At 42.6% G+C, this 19,483-nt stretch overlaps 1 protein-coding gene across 1 annotated transcript in view; it reads left to right on the top strand.

Moving 5' to 3' along the window:
• The window catches only part of LOC149820725 (protease Do-like 2, chloroplastic), a 142,831-nt gene that overhangs the window by 26,383 nt on the left and 96,965 nt on the right, over nt 1-19,483 (top strand). The gene's annotated exons all lie outside the window — the stretch shown is intronic.

The raw sequence follows: 19,483 nt of genomic DNA on the forward strand, positions 1-19,483 counted from the left end.
ATATCTCAACAAGCCCAAATCAGTCATTTCAAAATGAGATTTAAGAAGTGTTTTGATTGTTTCAACTCCCTGTTTATCGCTTCCGGTGATGATCATATCATCCACATAGAGAAGAAGCACAATGATCCCTGCATCAGAATTCTTAATAAACAAAGCAGTGTCAGTTAAACAGAATTGAAAACCAATATCAATCATAACACGACTAAACCTATCATACCAAGCTTTTGGTGCTTGTTTAAGTCCATAAAGAGCTTTTTCTAAGCGAAGGACTTTACCCTTAGGAATACTTAGACCAGGAGGGGGTTCCATATATACTTCTTCAACTAGCTTTCCATTTAAAAAAGCATTTTTGACATCCATTTGAAAAATAGACCATTTTTTGATAGAAGCTAAGGCAATTAAGGTTCGGACAGTAGTCATACGAGCCACCGGAGCAAAGGTTTCTTCATAATCAATCCCATATTCTTGGGCATAACCTTTGGCTACTAAACGGGCTTTATATCTTTCAAGAGTACCATCACTCTTGGTTTTAATTTTATAAACCCATCGACATCCTATAGTTTTCTTCCCTGGAGGAAGATCTTGAATATTCCATGTAGAAGCCTTTTCAAGTGCATCTAATTCAACTTTCATGGCTTCTATCCATTTGATATCATTTTTTGCTTGAAAATATGTGGATGGTTCTTCATATGAGTGAATTAATGCAATAACTGCCCTATATGTGGGTGAGAAAGACTCGTATGATACAAACTTTTCTGGAGGCCTCGAGATTCGGGATGATTGTCTAGTTGAAATGTTAGAATATTTCTCAAGTGCACATGGAGTATTAGACTCTTGTCGCCTGGAATATTGAATACTAGTATCTCTATGAACTTCTTCATTTTCAACATTAAGATCAATAATTCTTGGATCATTATCAAAGTTACAATCAAGGTCATATTCATCAGATGTTGATGTTGGATCTAGCAAAAAGGAGTACTCAGTGACGTCTTTTAATTTTCTAAAATCAAAGAAGCTCTCCTTTTCAAGAAAGGAAACATTTCTAGACACATATAGTTTATTATTTTTGAAGTCAAAACATCTATAACCTTTCTGGTTTTTAGCATATCCTAAAAAGGCACAAGGAATCGCACGAGGGGAAAGTTTATCATTTTTGTCAGTAAATATGAAACATTTGCACCCAAATATTCTTAATCTAGAGTAGTCTGGAGAAATGTTCATAAGTTTTTCAATGGGAGTGATATTTTGTAACGAAGAAGATGGCATCCTATTAATGAGATAGGTGGCAGTTAAGGCAGCTTCTGCCCAAAAGTCTTTAGGGACTTGATTTGCTATTAATAAAGTTCTAGTGGTTTCTATAATATGGCGATGTTTTCGTTCTGCCAGTCCATTTTGTTGAGGTGTATAAGGACAAGATCTTTGATGTGTGATGCCATGCAATTTAAGATAATTTTGAAAATCTGTGGATAAAAACTCTCCCCCTGAATCTGTGCGAAAAATAGTAATATCATTTTGAAATTTGTTTTTAACCGTATTATGAAAAATTTGAAAGTATGAAAATACTTCAGACTTATGTTTGAGAAAGTACATCCACGTATGTCGGGAGAAATCATCGACAAAAATAACATAGTAAACAAATCCTCCTTTAGAAATTACTGGTGCAGGACCCCAAACATCTGAGTGTATTAATTCAAGTGGTCTTGAAGAGAAAAATGTTCTGTTCTGAAATGGTAATCTTTTCATTTTGCCGAGAATACAATCTTTACAATCAAATGATTCAGAGTTACAAAATTTCCCTAGATTTGGAAAATGTTGGATTTTGGCTATATGTGGGTGACCAAGTCTCTTATGCCACAGTTCCAACTCTATTTTTTGAATATTATAACAAAAAGCTTTCTTCGGCATTTCCAAAAAATCCATGTAATAGAGTCCTCCTTCTCTATGGCCTTCCCCAATCAGCTTGCCTGACTGGCGATCCTGTACCCAACAACCATGAGAAGAAAAAGAAATATTACACCCATAATCAGAAATTTGAGATACAGATAAAAGATTTAAATTTAATTTGGGAACATGTCTAATTTCTGGAATAAAAAAATTTTTTGTTTTATAAATTTTTTCAAAATCTCCTATTCCTTCTATTTCAAGAGAAGTCCCATCAGCAGTAAAGACCTTTGACACACTTGTTTTATTTTTAACACATTTGGATAGACTTTGATTATTTGGGGTCATATGAAAAGATGCACCAGAGTCAAGAAGCCAAGAAATTTTACCTAAATCAGAAAAAGATGAGGCTGCTGTGCCGATTGAAGCTTCAGATGAGGAAGAGGCACCTTTGATGAGAGGCTGAAGGATCTCCATTAGTTGGGCCAGGGAAACTGGTGCATCCTGATCTTTAGGCTCCGATCCAGCAATTGCAGCTCTTTTTTCTCTCAGCTCCTTAAGTTTGGGACATTGTGGCCTGTAGTGTCCCGGTTCATGACAGTGATGACAAATAACTTTCTTCTTATCATAGTCACCATTTTGTCGGTTAAAGTGAGGAGGCCTATATGATCGAACATGATTCCCTGGTCTAGACACGGCTAAAACGGAATCATCTTCAATTTTTAAAGAACCTTTCCGGAGACGATTTTCTTCCATTGTTAACTCTTCAATAGTTTCAACAATAGAAGGAATTTTTCCCCGGTGAAGTAGGGCCGATTTAGTGGTTTCATTCCGGCCTTAATCCAGTGATAAACTGGTAAAAATGTTCAACATCGAGTTGTTTCTGACGAAGCTCGATGTCTTCGGCACAATGCCACTTTGGTTCTAAAAGGGAAAGTTCTTCCCAAAGTTCGGACAACCCATTGTAATATTCACGAATAGTTTTGTCTCCTTGTGTCATCATTCGAACTTTTTCTTGGAGGTTGCACACGTGTGCAATATCTTTAAGGGAATACATATTCTTAAGGTATTCCCATGCCTTATCGGCATGATCAAATTTGGCAAGACTTGAGCATTTTTTAATGTCAACGCTATTGATAAGCCATGACATTATCTTCGCATGAGATATTCTCCATTCTTTCCATTTCTTCTCGTATGAGGCAATAGCCTTGATTTTCTCTTCTTCCGATAGAGGGACGTCTTTATCTCCCTCCTTTTTAGTAAGAGATAGCTTAGGTTCCGAATCGGAACCATCCACAATCCCCCATAAGCCTTTTCCCCATATATGGTGCTTCATGATTGAAGCCCATGTTACATAGTTCGTATCGCTTAGTTTCATAGGCATGATGGTGACTTTATCATTGTCATCCATCGATTACAAGGAGAGAAAGAATAGGGATAGAAGAGAAACAAGAAGGAAAATGAGAAAAAAAGAAAAAAAAAACAATACAACAAGATGTGAAATCTTCTCCAATGAAGTGATAAAACACTTCTCTTCAAGTGGCGAACACTTTTGCAAACGGGCACGGAAACCGAGGCAGCTTTTCCTCAAGATTTAGTACTTCCGCGGCTCTGATACCATGAAATGAAATGGGGATCTTCGAAACACGAGCTTTGATTAACAAGAGCAAGTGTCAAGAATGACACTAAAGCATAACCCTTAAAAAGGGTATAACTGGAAACAAAATAAAAATAAAAATGTATTCTTTATTGATATGAAAAACCAATTGCTTAAGAAGCATTGGAGTGAAATACAAGAGGGGCTGCACCCCTTTATATACACAGCTGAAAGAGGACTCAATAGAGCTGTTGGGCACAGTCCAACAGCTCTATTTAGAGCTGTTGGAATGTGTCAGTCCAACAGCTCTATTGCTAGTCAAGTCTGGACAGGACTTGACTAGCAACAGTCATTCTAGTTCAAACTGAACTAGATGACATAAAGACAAAAAATAAAAATAAAGGAAAAAAAATACAGAAAAGAAAGAAATTAAAAATGTATTTATATATATATATAATAATATAATATTATTATATATACATATATGTACAGTTTTACATTTTAACAACTACCGCATGTTAAACCAAGTGACAGTAAAGAACAAGCACCCTCTGCCTAGGATCAACGATTTGTTCGGTCAGCTGAGAAAGGCAAAGGTGTTCTCGAAAATCGACCTTCGTTCTGGGTACCATCAGTTGAAAATTAAGACGGAGGATATTCCAAAGACAGCATTCAGGTCCAGATATGGGCATTATGAATTCCTGATGATGTCTTTTGGACTCAACAATGCCCCTGTAATGTTTATGGACCTGATGAATCAGGTTTTTAGTTTATGGCTGGATTCATTTGTCATTGTGTTCATCGATGACATTCTTATTTACTCGGAGAGTGTGGAAGAACACCGACAGCATCTATGTATCGTATCACAAACACTGAGAGAACATCATATCTATGCTAAGTTCTCAAAGTGCGAGTTCTGGATTGATAGGGTGATGTTTATCGGTCACGTGATATCCGAGAGGGGCGTGGAAGTTGATCCAGCCAAGGTAGAAGCAGTTTTGTCATAGGAGCAACCGAAGACGATGACTGATATCAGGAGTTTCTTGGGATTGGCGGGCTACTATCGTCGATTTATTCAAGACTTCTCGCGTATAGCTGCCCCTATGACTCAATTGTTGTAGAAAAGAGTAAAGTTCGTGTGGTCACCCCAATGTGAGGATAGTTTCCAGGAGCTAAAGAAAAGGTTGACCACGACACCTGTTTTGATGTTGCTTTCTGGGACGGATGGTTTCGTTGTATACAGTGATGCCTCGGGGACCAGACTGGGTTGTTTCCTTATGCAACATAGAAAGGCCATAGCGTACGCTTCCCGACAGTTGAAGGTACATGAGAAGAGTTATCTCACACATAACTTGGAGTTGGCGGCAGTGGTTTTTGCATTGAAAATTTGACGCCACTACCTTTATGGGGAGCAATTTGAGGTTATGTCCGATCACAAGAGCCTCAAGTATATATTCACTCAGCGGGATTTGAGTTTGAGGCAGTGTAGGTGGTTAGAGTTCTTGAAGGACTACGATTTCTCCATCGCTTACCACCCTGGTAAGGCAAATGTAGTGGCAGATGCGCTTAGTAGAAAGGCGTCGGTCACAACAGCTAGCATGATTGAACGCAGTTGGGATCTGGTCGAAGTGTTTGTCAGATGACAACCGTTTGCGGATGACTCCGGATGCATCCTTTGTGCGGGGATGCAGGCAAGACCAGAGATCATAGATCGGATCGAGGAGCTTCAGTCAGCCGATCCGAATTTTGAGAAGTTATGTGAGAGTGACCAAAAGCCAGAGACACAGTTTCGCCGAGAGGAAGACAGAACCATCATGTTTGGAGATAGATAGTGGATTCCGAAGGCGTTGCAAGAGGAACTGATGAGTGAAGCTCATAGGTCTAGATATTTCGTTCACCCTGGTTCCACTAAGATGTTTAAAGATCACCAGAGGACTTACTGATGGAATGGGATAAAGCGGGACATCGCAGAGTTCGTATCCCGGTGTCTCACCTGTCAGCAGGTGAAGATCGAACACCAGAGACCTGGTGGGATTCTGCAGCTACTTGAGATCCCAGAGTGGAAGTGGGACAATATCTCGATGGACTTCATCGTGGGGTTGCCTAAGACCCGACGACAACGAGATGCCATTTGGGTAATAGTTGATCGTTTGACGAAGAGTTTCCATTTTCTTCCAATTAGGATCAGTCAGAGTCTGGAGAGTTTGGCCGATCTATATGTGGATGAGGTTGTCAGACTTCACGGGGTGCCGCGTTCGATAGTGTCAGATCGAGATTCACGTTTCATGTCTCGATTATGGCGCCAACTTCAGAAGACTTTAGGCACTACGTTGAAGTTTAGTATTGCGTTCCACCCACAGACGGATGGGCAATCAGAGCGTACAATCCAGACCCTCGAGGATATGTTGAGAGCGTGTGCTTTGGATTGGGCAGGCGATTGAGACAAACATGTGAAGCTTGCAGAGTTTTTGTATAATAACAGTTTTCATGCCAGTATTGGCATGGCCCCGTATGAAGCTTTGTACGGCCGACCATGTAGATATCCTGTGTGCTGGGATGAGGTTGGAGTGAGAGCAGTGGAGTCTCTAGAGATCATCCAGTATTATGCGAACCAGGTACGTTTGATTCAACAAAGATTGATTGCAGCACAAAGCAGGCAAAAAAGCTATGCCAATCAACGGCGTAAAGAGCTCAGTTTAGAGGTTGACAACCACGTGTTTGTTTGGATCTCGCCTACGAAGAGTGTCTTCTGGTTTGGAAAGAAGGGGAAGCTGAGTCCTCGGTATGTTGGACCCTTCGAGGTTCTTGGACGCGTTGGAGAGACCGCATACCGAGTAGCACTCCCTTCTCAGTTTTCACAGATCCACGATGTATTCCATGTCTCGATGTTAAGAAAGTATATACCTCACCCCTCACACGTGATTCACTACGAGGTGATCGAGGTACAACCTGACCTGACTACAGAGGAAAAACCAGTGGAGATTGTGGATCGTCAAGAGAAGACACTGCGTAATAGGACGATTTCGTTCATGAAAGTGCGTTGGCAGCATCATGGGCGTGATGAGTGCACTTGGGAACCTGAGGCGGATATGCGTCAACACCACCCACACTTATTCGGTACGTTCTAATTTCGAGGACAAAATTCCTTTTAGGGGGAAAGGATGTAATAACCTCATTTTTTCTAATTTATTTTATCGTAAAATCATACTTATTCTTTTTTTTTATTGAGCCTAGGATCCGTGTTTAGGATCCAGGATCCACAATGGGACTATATATGTATATATATGTATATAAAAGTAAAAAAAAATACTATCAAACAAATGCAGCTACGCGAGGATCCGCAGTTGGATCCATTTGGATCTGACTTGCAGATCCATTTTTGCAAAGATGCCGCGGATCCAGGATCCTGGATCCCGAATCCCAGATCTCGGTCTCGTACCCCAACCCGGCCCGTGCCCTGTGAAATGAAAAAAAAAAAAACTTAAGTAAAAGGGCAAGGGTCTGCCTGGTAAAAAAAGGGATGGCTGCTGTTAGGGTTCTGGAACCCTAACGCGATGGATGCAAGGGGAGGGGTCGTGCATAGCCGTTGGGTCTCCTTCCTTTTCGGGAGGCCTCCCTCTTACAAAAGGAGTCCCGAGCCTGCCTTTCTCCCTCTCTCATTCTCTCTCTGCCTCCCTCTCGAACCCCCTTCGCGGCGCCGGAGTAGACGAGGTCGGTGGGAGCGGCTTTCTCCTCGCTGCAACAACTTCCTCGTCACCATCTCTCTTCCTCTCTGACCTTGCTCTCAAGCAGCCACCCTCGGTCGACAGCCCCGTTCCTCGCCGTCGGCATCCCTGGGTTTTCTTTCCCCCAAGCGCCAGATTTCTTTTGAGGTACATGTCTTTTTCTTTTGATTCCAAGGGAGAAATCGAATGCCGGTTCGATTTCGTGCGATATCTTGGATCCAAGGGGGAAATGCTTATAGGGGTGATTTATGGTTGTTCTTCCATCTTTTTCATGGAAAAATTTCTGTATTTGCTATAACAGAAATTTTTATTGAGTTGGAAATGGTTCTTTTAAAACCCTAGTTGGTGAATATCAACTTCTACGGCTGGATCGTAGCATAGACTGAGTTGTGCGTGAAAATATAGGCTGAAATCGCATAGTGTGCATGTATTTTCGCATAAACGTCTGCGCAATAGGTGCCTACTGATTCTATTGGTTATCTATATGCATCTTTGAAATTTTGAATAGGTTTCAAAAACAAAGCCTATTGCCAGTGTAGTATTTTCTGAATAGGCATAGGCTTAAATTCGTTCTGCAAACATGTGGCAATGTGGTTATGTATATGTTCACTCAGACTCGTTTTTAACGTATTAAGCTTGCCCGATATTTTGAATTTTTCTTAGTGTTCCCGTAGGTATGTTGTCATAAAGGTACGTATGTATTCACCTATACAAAAAATATATATATACGTATATCTTTTTCTATGTTAGGCCTCAGCCGACCACAGTCGGCTGAGCCATATGCTGGCAGCCGACTGGGTCGGTTGGGCTGGGGTCTTGACTCGGTCAGGTGGGTGCTGGCCATATAAAAATTATATATAATAGTAAAGTTTCTTTTTGTGCTAAAATTTTTCTATGTGGACTCGGTCAATGGGGTGTTGGCTCTATATAGTGCGTGATATTAATTTAATTCATTTGGTATGCATGTTAAATTTCAGATCAGGGTTATGTACATGTGTGTTAACTCTAAGATCCGTTATGAATGAAAAGTTTTGGGCGTTGGATTGATGGGAGGTGCTGAATCAAAGTAATGTGTAGTTGACCCATATACCTGTGCTGAACTGAATAAATGTGCTGGGTTAGCGTTGCTGTCCAGGTCATTGAGAAACAGTGTACTTACAGTGTGTAGTACGATGTGTGTATGTGCTTTTCAAAAGGGAGCATTATAATTACAACTATGTATGCACTTGAAGATGAATTATGCATTGAGGTTTATTACAAGTAGAATCCGTGCATGTATAGTACATCTGCACTTGATAAAAATAAGCATGTGATGTTATTTCAATGAAAAATATGCATTGCCAAGTATGTATGCACATGGTGGAAACATGTATTGAATCTATTGATAGGTGTATACAGGTGTTGATATGATGCAATTTACTTGAATATGCATACTCAAGGAAAAGCATGCATTCGTTAATGAGTAAATGCATTAAATGAGAACATGTATCTGATATATTATGCATAGAGAATGAAAGCATACCATGGGCTGAATAGGTGCATTATATGAAAGCGTGCACTTGTCACTATCACATGAATTGACTATAAACATGCTTCTAAATATCTTTTTTTCATACAAACAACCGAAAACCGCATTTGTGAATGTGCATTTAGATGGCATGTGACTTGTGGCATGTTGTATGGTTTTGCTTAGGGTGCATCGATGTTCGTAATGAATCATCATGGATTTGGTAGGCCCTGAGCTGTGGTTTGCTCTTTCCTTTATCAATTTAAATGCATCGCAAAAAACATATTTACTTTTATTGCATTGTATTGCACTGTTCTATGTGTTTACACGGGCGGGAGCCGCGTGATGACTCTCGTAGGGGTAGATGCGAGATTTTGCCCTTGTTTTTGCATGCTGAATTGCAAAACTTAATAATTGACATTTAATAAAAACATAATAAATAAGAACAATATAACATAGATGAACTAAGATCTCCCATCTAGAGAATGGGCATCTTAGAGGTTCGGTTTTGGGGGACCACGAGGATACAAAAACTTAGTGTGCTTTACTTTGACCCCTGAACCCGATATTGAGGTTCTTTCTCCTGGCCACGGTTTTAGGGAGAGTCCGTCACTTTATCTGGGGGTGGTGTGTTCGACACAGTTGTTGTTTTGGTATACCAAGGAAGTGACACTTGTGGGCGTTGAGTGTCCTTAGTGTCCCCGACATTAGATGTGGAGGTTTAATGTTCCGAAGGTGATTCGGTCGAGGGCTAAGTTTGGAACTCAGTAAAAAAAATATAACTTGTGTGTTAAGCTACCCTAGAAACCTAACTTGACCTCAGAGATTTTACCCGTTTGGTGTATCCGCAGACAACGGTAATTAAAAAGAGGAAATTAAATTGTATGCATTTAATAGGGCATGCATATGGAAAGAAAAACTTTAAGGAAAGATAATAAAGTGTTCATGCGTTGCACATAAATCATGCACATTTCTGTTATGCATTAAAACATGCATATTTTATCTGTTCCTTTAATTGTTACATGTTGGTGGATGCGTGATGTTTAATTTTTATTGCATGTTAAATGTCTTGCTTACTTAAATTGAAATTCTTGCTGTTGATTGATGTTCTTTCATGCTTAATAAATGTTTCATGTTACATAAATGCTTAATTGAATTATGTAATTGTCATAATTGCATTCTTCTGAATTATTTCATAAAATCTTATTGGTGTTCTTTAGCTCTTTTGTTTCATTAGAAGGATCTGTACGCAGAATTCTTCGGATTTTTGACCCCCTCTTTCTATGGTTTTTCGCAGCCGAAGGTGATCAGTGAAGCGACTGACTTCTGGGGAAGTCACAGGTGTAAAGCCCGTTAAAAAAAAAAACCGTGTCAGACACGTGCCCTGCACACGTCGGATACGTGTCAAGGTCGGTCCGTCGTGTCGGACCTGGATCCGAGCTGGACCCGGACCCAAGCTGGACCCGAGCTCGAGCCCGACCCGCGACCCATCTTCTCGAATTCTCGAGAAGCCGGTGTCCTTAAAAAGGACACAACGTCTCTGGCGAGGGTTCAAAACCCCTCGCCCCTTCTCTCTCCTTGCCCGTCTCCGTCCCTCCCTGCGGCCACGGACGCCGGCGACTCGCCGCCGGCCACCACCTTTGTCCCGGCTGCTGCAGACATCGACAACAGCCGTCGGCGACCTTCGACAGCCGGCGACCGACGCAGATGACAACCTCCGAGCCCCGACAATGCATCGCTCCTCCTGTCTGGCTATCGGCTGCGCAAGGGACCCCGACGCCGGCGACTCGCCGCCGGCCACCGCCTTCGTCCTAGGTACTGCAACCATCGACGATCGTGTCGCCGACCACCACCTCTCTGCCTCCAAGCTTCGGTGACCCCCCATTGCTTCCTCTGCTTCCTCTGCAACCACCGACGGTCGTGTCAACGATCGCCCTTCCCTCCCTTTTTCCGTTTGTTGGCAGTGGACCAGAGCCACCATCGTGGGTGGCTCTAGGTCTCCCAGGAGGGTGGTGCCGAGCACCCCTCGCCGTCTCCTCTCTTCCCTTACGTCGGTTGTCTCAGCAGACAACCTGACGACCCTTGCCGCCTGAGTTCCTCGTAGCTGCCGACCTTCGACTGTCAGCGACCGTCACCACCACCTTCTCCCCCTTCGAGCTGACATCGGTGACTCGCCGTCGGCCACCGCCTCGCCTTCGTCTCGGGAGCTGCAGTCGCCGACCTTCGAGCTCTGACGACCAGAGATCCCCCCCTCTTCGTCCCCTGTGTCGCAGGACGCCGACGGCGGCCTCTGAGCTTCGACGACCCACTGTCTCCTCTTGTTTCCCCTGCGACATCATCGACGACCTTCGACTTCCGGCGACGCCCTGTTCTCGGCTCCCCTTCGTTGGAGGTTGACACTGGTGACCTCGAGGGCATCCTCTCCTTCTCGTCGTTCTTCCTTGTTGTCACGATCTTCTGAGGTAAAACCCTCCCCTCTCCTCCTTTGTGTAGGGTTGATCGACAGGGGGGCTGAGCCCCCTGTCGTCGCCTCTTGTCGGCAGGGGGTTAACCCCCCTGCCGTCCTTTTGGAGTCGGTCGACAGCGGGGCTGAGGCCCCTGTCACCGCCTCTTGTCGGCAGGGGGTTAAACCCCCCTTGCCTTCCTTTTGGAGTCGGTCGACAGGGGGGCTGAGCCCCCTGTCGCCGCCTCTTGTCGGCAGGGGGTTCAGTTCCCCCTGTCCTTGCTAGGTCGGCAGGGGGCTCCACTTTCCCCCTGCCCTTCTTGTCGTGCCGGCAGGGGGCTCCGTCCCCCTGCCATTTGTCTTGTCGACAGGGGTTCCTCTCCCCCTGTCCCTTTTGTGTTTTCTGGCAGGGGGCGAGGCTCCCCCTGCTTTTGTGTTTCCCGGCAGGGGGCAAAGCTCCCCCTGCACTCCTGCGCTTTGTCGGCAGGGGGCAAGGCCCCCCCTGCCTCCTTTGGTTTCCCAGCGGAAGGAGGGTGAAGCCCCCCTGTCCTCTTCGTGTTTTCGAGCAGGGGCTTGCCCCCTGCACCTCAGTTGTTCTCCGGCAAGGGGCTTTAACTTATATATACGTATAATATATATATGTATGTCTTTAACTTCAAGGACGCGGTTTCGCGATCCTTGTCCTCTTTACTTTCTCACACTTTCCTTTCTGTTGCCGCCGCGCTATATGTGCCCAGGCTTTTCATTTCTGTCTTTACATTTCATGTCTTTTAACTCAAGGACGCGGTTTCACGATCCTTGTCCTCTCTACTTTTTCGTACTTTACTTTCCTGCTGCCCCGCGCTTTGCGCCATGGCATTTACTTGTATATGTCTACTTTTTACTCCAGGACATCTTGGTCCTTATTTACGTTCTCGCACTTTACTTCCTGCGTTTACCTTTGTTGCCCCGCGCTTTATGCGCCATGGCCTTACTACTTGCTTTTGCTCTTCGTACTTTACTTTCCTGTCGTTGCCGTACTTCTGTTGCACTTACTATTTGTATGTGTTCGTCCTTATTTTGCTGCTGCACTTTGTGCATGTATTCTTATCTCTGTCGTATGCTCCTTTACTTGCTTATGCTTATCGTTTAATCGAGGTGCAACCCCATGCCTCGTGAGTCGTCCTTTACACTTGCTTAGTCAGTATAGGATCTCATACCTCGTGAGTTACTTACGTAGTTGTTTGCTTATGCGTTTTGATGGTCGAGGTACGATTTCATACCTCGTGTGTGTGGCTTGTGCGTTTTGCGCTCGGGGTGCAACTTCGCACATCGAGACTTGCCCCTTGATTTGTCTTTGTATTAGTATGTGCATGGGTTTGCCCTTTGTCAGCTTGCACTCTCTGAGTACAGCTTCGAGTGTATAGTGTATATCGTTTTACTTGTCTTTAGAGTCACGACACACACTTATGCACTTCGGTTCTCCTAAGATGATGGTCTTAGGTGCAAACCTATTTTCAAAGATGTATAGCTTTGTAAAGCAGAGATAGCGGATGGATCTCCCAAGTCGATGTATTTGGGCGAAGTGTGTTGTAACCTCAGTTCGCCTATCCGATATGACTCTGATAACCTTGTTTAGGAGCCTGTGCATGAGTAGGGTGAGAACCCTATTGAGGTACTTGTGCCATCGCTAGATCGGCGTTACATCACTTCTGATGCCAGACCTAGTTCTAGGCTTTCTGGTCCAACCAAGATAGTAGCGCCTTCCTTCCTTCGTGAAGGTATTGTTGTTGGATTTCTTACGAGGAATCCATGTACCTCCTCTTGTAGTTGTACTCTTAGTCACGTACGATATGTTTTTGCTACGAAGAGCAGGACGAGAGGTCTATAGTAAACCTCTAAACGTGTATTGACACTTTAAGCTAAATCCTGTTATGTTTGTTGAAGTTGGCGGCTAGGGTTTTCAAGTAAACATGAGAGAGAGAGAGAGAGAAAGAGAGAGAGAGAGAGAGAGAGAGAGAGAGAGAGAGAGAGAGAGAGCTAATCTCACTTAAATAGAGAGATTAGCCAACAACAAAGAATGCACAATAATACCCTTAAGAATAATAATTAAATACCAGGGACCCGACCCATTAGATAGTTACTGCTTCTCAACACTCCCCCTCAAGCTGGAGTATATATATCAATAATGTTCAGCTTGTCACAACATTTTGAAAAATTTGAACTAGCTAGGGGTTTAGTGAAGACATCTGCAATTTGGTTATCTGAAGATATGTGCTTGGTACAAATGTACCGAGTTTGTACCAGGTCACGTACATAGTGACAATCCACCTCAATATGCTTTGTTCAACTTGCATACCTTCTGACACTCCCACTGAACTTCAAACCCCAGAGGTTGTTACATGTAATCTGTCTCCTCCAAGTCTCCATACAGAAAAGCATTTTTCACATCAAGCTGACATAGAGGCCAACCATGGTGCACTGCGACTGACAAAACAAGGCGAATAGTCGCAAGACGAGCAACAAGAGAGAATGTTTCAAAAAAGTTCACCCCATAAGTTTGAGTATAGCCTTTCGCAACCAGGCGAGCTTTAAACCTTTCAATCGATCCATTTGAGTTATACTTAATAGTATAGACCCATTTACAACCAACAATATCAGCCTCAAGTGGAGGATCAACTAAGTCCCAGGTGTGCCGAGAAAGCAGTGCATCCATTTCATCCTGCATGGCCTTCGCCCATTCGGGGTCCAGAAGAGCTTGATGATGATTGAGAGGAACAGATGCAACAGATAATGCTAATACAAAATTCTTCATATTTGCACCAATTCTTGCCTCAGAAACAAACTGAGAAATAGGCTGAAGTGTACATTTCATTTTTCCTTTCCGAAGAGCAATAGGTAAATCATCATCAACAAGAGAATCGTCAGTAGGTTCAGGAACACTCACCTCGGGAGAAGCTGATGGCACAGGCATAGAGTTGGGTGGAGCTCGATGTGTGTACACCACAAGAGGATGTTTGTAACGGGACGGAGTCAGACGGGGAACAAGAGGCTCAAGACGAACCGACTCTAATGGAAAAGGGGGAACAGGAAGAGGGAATGAATAACCTTGACTAGCCTGTATTCTTGGAGAAGTACTAGAAAAATATGGGACAGACTCAAAAAATGACACATCCGCACTGACATACTCTCTCTGGGATATGGGATCATAACAACGATATCCTTTTTTATGCTTAGGATACCCAACAAAAACACATTTTATAGATTGGGAAGACAATTTATCTCGATTGGAACCAAGCTTATGAACAAAGCAGACACAACCAAACACCTTTGGTGAGACAGGGAAAAGAGGAGCTTCAGGTCTGAGAATTTGAATGGGAATACGATCTCCCACTGAGGTTGAGGGCATACGGTATATTAGGTATCCCGCTGTTAGAACCGCATCTCCCCAGTAAGATGCAGGCATATTAGACTGAATCATAAGGCAACGAGCAATATTGAGAATGTGTATATACTTGCGCTCCGCTACTCCATTCTGTTGCGAGGTATGAGGACATGAGGTCTGAGGTTGGATCCCAAGGTTTTTGTAAAATTGTAATAGGTCAGAGGATTTGAATTCAAGAGCATTGTCAGTGCGAACTACTTTGAAGCAAGAATTAAACTGAGTTTTTATTTCAATAATCAAGGATTTAAGAATAATGGGGGCTTCAGCGCTATCTTTTAACAAGAATACCCAAGATAATCTGGAAAAATCATCTACAATGACTAAATAATAACCGAATCATTAGGAGGAACAACAGGAGACTCGGGTTTGGCAATTTGAGCTGTAGGAACAACTTTAGCTGAATGTGCAGGGGGTCGCCCATTCTTGTCAAAGCATCTATCTTCTAAATGTCCAAATCTTTCGCAGTAGGAACACTGAAGTTTGCCACGTCCTCCTGTGCCTCGACCACGTCCCCGTCCTTGTGTATTAGGAATAAAACCTCGGCCTCGACCATAGGAGACAGACATAGCAGAGGTTTGTGAGTCCGACTGGGATGAGGGAAGAGACATGGCAATTGTATGCATCAGCAAGAGTGGGGACATCAGATCCCGTCAACATCTGAACTTTGGCAACTGAGAATTCAGCTGACAGGTCAGTAAGAAACCGTGCGACCATGGTGTGCTTTTGGTGTAACCTCTGGTTATCACAACATAATGGTCTATGTGCATTTAGTCTCTCAAACACTGCTTTCACAGAGGCATAGTACTGGGTTAGAGTTTGCTCTCCTTGCTGCAACTGATAGATCTCTTGTTCCACTTGAAGAATACGACTTACATTAGTTTCTTGTGAGTAAGTATCTCGCAAATTATCCCACATTTGTTTTGCAGTTGTGTAATAAATTAGCCCATCAGCGACAGAAGGTTGCACACTATTCATAATCCACGACATGACTATGTCATTGTCCTCTTCCCATGTCGCATATTTTCCAGTTTTGTCTTTAGGTTCACTTTCTAACAAAATATGTTTTCTGCGATGCCTTGAAACAGACATCATGAACGTACGAGACCATCTAACATAGTTGGTCTCATCGAGTTTTACAGATGATCCATAAGAGAATGGATTTGCAAAAGCCTTATAATCAGTGGCTGAGTCATTCTTCAATTCAGTTTTCTGCGTATCAGCCATGGAATAGGGTTGTAGATGTGTCTCACTTCACAAACACTCCCACACACACAATCTGCTGCAACAACTATATATCTGATCAACACCGAGATGCAATTATAACACCAATAAATCTGATCAAATTTAAGAGGCGTTGATCAATTCTGGTTTTCCACACCGATCGACAACTTCAACACTAATAAGTCTAATCAGATTTAAGAGACGCTGGTTAAATTTGACTTTCCACACGATCGACAACTTCCATTGTCTTATTTAAAACACCACCCACAAACACTTCCATCGACTTAACAGATCTGATTTAGATCACACAGGGAAAGGCTGCGACACGCAGCATGAAACCCACAACCACGACAAGAAGTTTATAATCACCCAAAACTGAACACAGACTTAACAACAACAACAACAATGCCTTCATCCCAAACAATTGGGGTCGGCGATATGGACCAAAAAGAAAATCATTTTGGGTCCTCCACATGAATCCTTCTCCTCCAATCATTTCTATCCAATGTCATGTCCTCGGTGAGGTTCAAAGCCTTCGTATCCTTTCTTATCATCTCTATCCAAGTCTTCTTAGGCCTACCCCGACCTCTTTTAGCTAATATATTTTCCCATTTCTCCATCCTTCTAACCGGAGCATCATTAGGCCTTCGTCGAATATGCCCAAACCATCGTAAACGATTCTCACTCATCTTATTTTCAATGGGTGCAACGCCTACCTTCTTACGTATTTCCTCATTCCGAATCTTATCTTTTAGTGTCTTTCCACACATCCATCGAAGCATACACATCTCAATTACACTCATTTTTTGAAAATGATGTCTCTTGGCAGCCCAACATTCCGTACCATAGTAAAGCGGGTCTAATTGTCATCCTCTAAAACTTCCCCTTCAACCGCAACGGCATTCTACGATCGCACACCACTCAAGTTGCACTTTTCCATTTCATCCACCCAACCTTAATCCTATGATTTACATCTCCATCAATTTCTCCATTCTTTTGAATGATAGATCCCAAATATTTGAAACAGTCATCCACCGCTATTTCTTGCTCACCAAGCTTCACTACACTCTCATCACTACTTCGTTGCTTACTAAACCGACATTCCATGTATTCTGTCTTACTCTTACTCAACGTAAAACCTCTTGCTTCCAAAGTCTGTCTCCATAATTCTAACTTAGCATTAACCCCAGCTCTAGACTCATCAATTAAAACAATATCATCAACAAACAACATACACCATGGCACATTTTCTTGAATTGATCTCGTAAGTTCATCTAACACTATAGCAAAAAGGAAAGGGCTTAATGCAGATCCTTGATGTAACCCAACCGTTATAGGAAAATTGTTTGTCACCCCTCCACAAGTGCGGACATTGGTTACTATTCCTTCGTACATATCTTTAATTATACTAATGTACTTGAGAAAGATACCTTTCTTCATCATTGTCCACCAGAGAACATCCCTAGGTACTCTATCGTATGCCTTCTCCAAATCAATAAAAACCATATGCAAATCTTTGTTCCCCTCTCTATATCTCTCAATAAGTTGTCTAAGAAGATGTATAGCTTCCATAGTTGATCTTCCAGGCATAAAACCAAATTGATTCTGTGATATCATGGCAACCTTCCTCAACCTATACTCAATCACCTTCTCCCAAAGTTTCATAGTATGACTCATGAGTTTTATACCACGATAGTTTGTCCAATCTTGTATATCACTCTTATTCTTATAGAGAGGCACCAAAGTACTCTTCCTCCACTCATTAGGCATCTTATTAGGGCTAATCTCACTTAAATAGAGAGATTAGCCAGCAACAAAGAATGTACAATAATACCCTTAAGAATAATAATTAAATACCAGGGACCCGACCCATTAGATAGTTACTGCTTCTCAACAATGTTGATATTCGTCTAATAGGCGGAATGCTTGCGATTGTCTAAAGGACCCGAGCACGATAAGTTGAAACTTGAATGAGTTCATTGTGGACTTCTGTAAAGCAGATGTGTTGGGGGATTTCCTGCGAGAGATCCTTACCCCTCTCATCATGGTTGTACTTTTGAACAGGTACGTTGCGTACTACGATGAGTAGAATAATAAGTCTATGTCTACCTCGAACGTGCAATGGCACGTGTTTGAGATCACAATAGATGTTTCTACCCTCGCTATGAGTTGACCCCTCTCATCGTGGTTGTACTTTTGAATAGGTACGTTGCGTATTACAGTGAGTAGGATGAGAGGTGTGTGGTTGTCTCGAACGCGCAATGGTGCGTGTAATTCACATAAATGATAATTATGCGCCTTCACAAGCAAGATGCTCGAGTGGGTCGAAAGACCAGAGCATGTAGAATGGGACGACGGTTAAGAAACCCTCCGTCGTGCTCATTCGGGACGGTTCATCAAGAGAGAGGATGGATGGTACAAAACTCTGATGGACAGTCATTAATGGCAATCTCGGACAAAGATCCGACTTTCCCAGTCATCGGAGGTTAGGGGAAATCCTTCAGGCCACTTCTGCAGAAGTTCGGATGCGCATCCATTGGGCCTTTGTTTGCCTTTGAGGATTTACTATCTTGGTCACTGGCAATCCCCTTAGGGGCGGACTCAGTCAGTCATTCGGGGTATAATAAAATACATAGCATAATGAACTCCTGAATCGATTCCGACTGTTTCTATGTTTTGCCTTGTGCGTACCCACAATGGCGGACTCATAATGAGACAAGATATAACTTATACACCTGATCATGAGATATGCGTGTTGTGACGTGAATTGCTTGCTTGCTTGTTAGCTCGGTAGTTCGGTATGCCACTCGTTGAGCTATGTACGCCTGTCGAGGCGTTACTCTAGTTGGTTAAACTGCTTACGCAGTTCCTTGCTTAGTAATAACTAGCTTCTCATACTAATTAAATGCTTATCCTGTGTAGCTTATGAATTGCTTGTGATGCAATAGCTTGTGCCTTATAATTAATGTAGCTACTTGCCGATGGTCTGAGCCATCTAATGATAATTGTATGTATTGCGAGCATTGTTATGAATACTTCTCTTATTCAGTTGCTTGTTTGGCTGTTGGATGGAGTGAGTTACTCTTTACTTATAGAGTCAGTTGGATTACTATAGTTGTTTGTTTAACACTATGATCCTTACTGCTCTTGTATGTAGCTGTTTGCCTTACTAGAGCTTTGCTTACTCCACAATACCTTTGTTAGATCTGTTAGTCTTGCTTTTCCTGCTTGATCTAGCGATTATCTTGCTTATTATAGCCTTTGTTCTTTCTTGTCTTTTCCACCCCTACTAGTCTGTTGTGGGACTGACCCATTTCATGGGCAGGTGGTGAAAATGTTATACTGCTTGTGATGGCACGATGTCGTGATGCATTCAAGGTAAGGCCTCTTTCCTGACGTTGCGCTCCTGGAGACACTTTTGATAGATGTGGTATAAAGTTTCTTTGAAAGCATCTCTTCTAATTTGAACTATGGATTACTAAAACTGTATTACCAAAACGTGGTTCTTCTTTTCATTTCAATAAAATATATATTCGAATTGCAAATCAGTTTATAAGGGGAAGATTGCATTTGTGTTGTAATGCGCCCAAAGTCTAGGGATTTGCTATTTTAAACCTGATCTTCCGCTGAACTTCTGTTTCAAACTCTGATAAATAATCGATTTCAAAGCTTTCAACCTTTTTTC

Source organism: Nuphar pumila, chromosome 12 (assembly GCF_984573655.1).
Source record: "Nuphar pumila chromosome 12, dmNupPumi1.hap1.1, whole genome shotgun sequence".
In the NCBI taxonomy this organism is placed as follows: domain Eukaryota; kingdom Viridiplantae; phylum Streptophyta; class Magnoliopsida; order Nymphaeales; family Nymphaeaceae; genus Nuphar; species Nuphar pumila.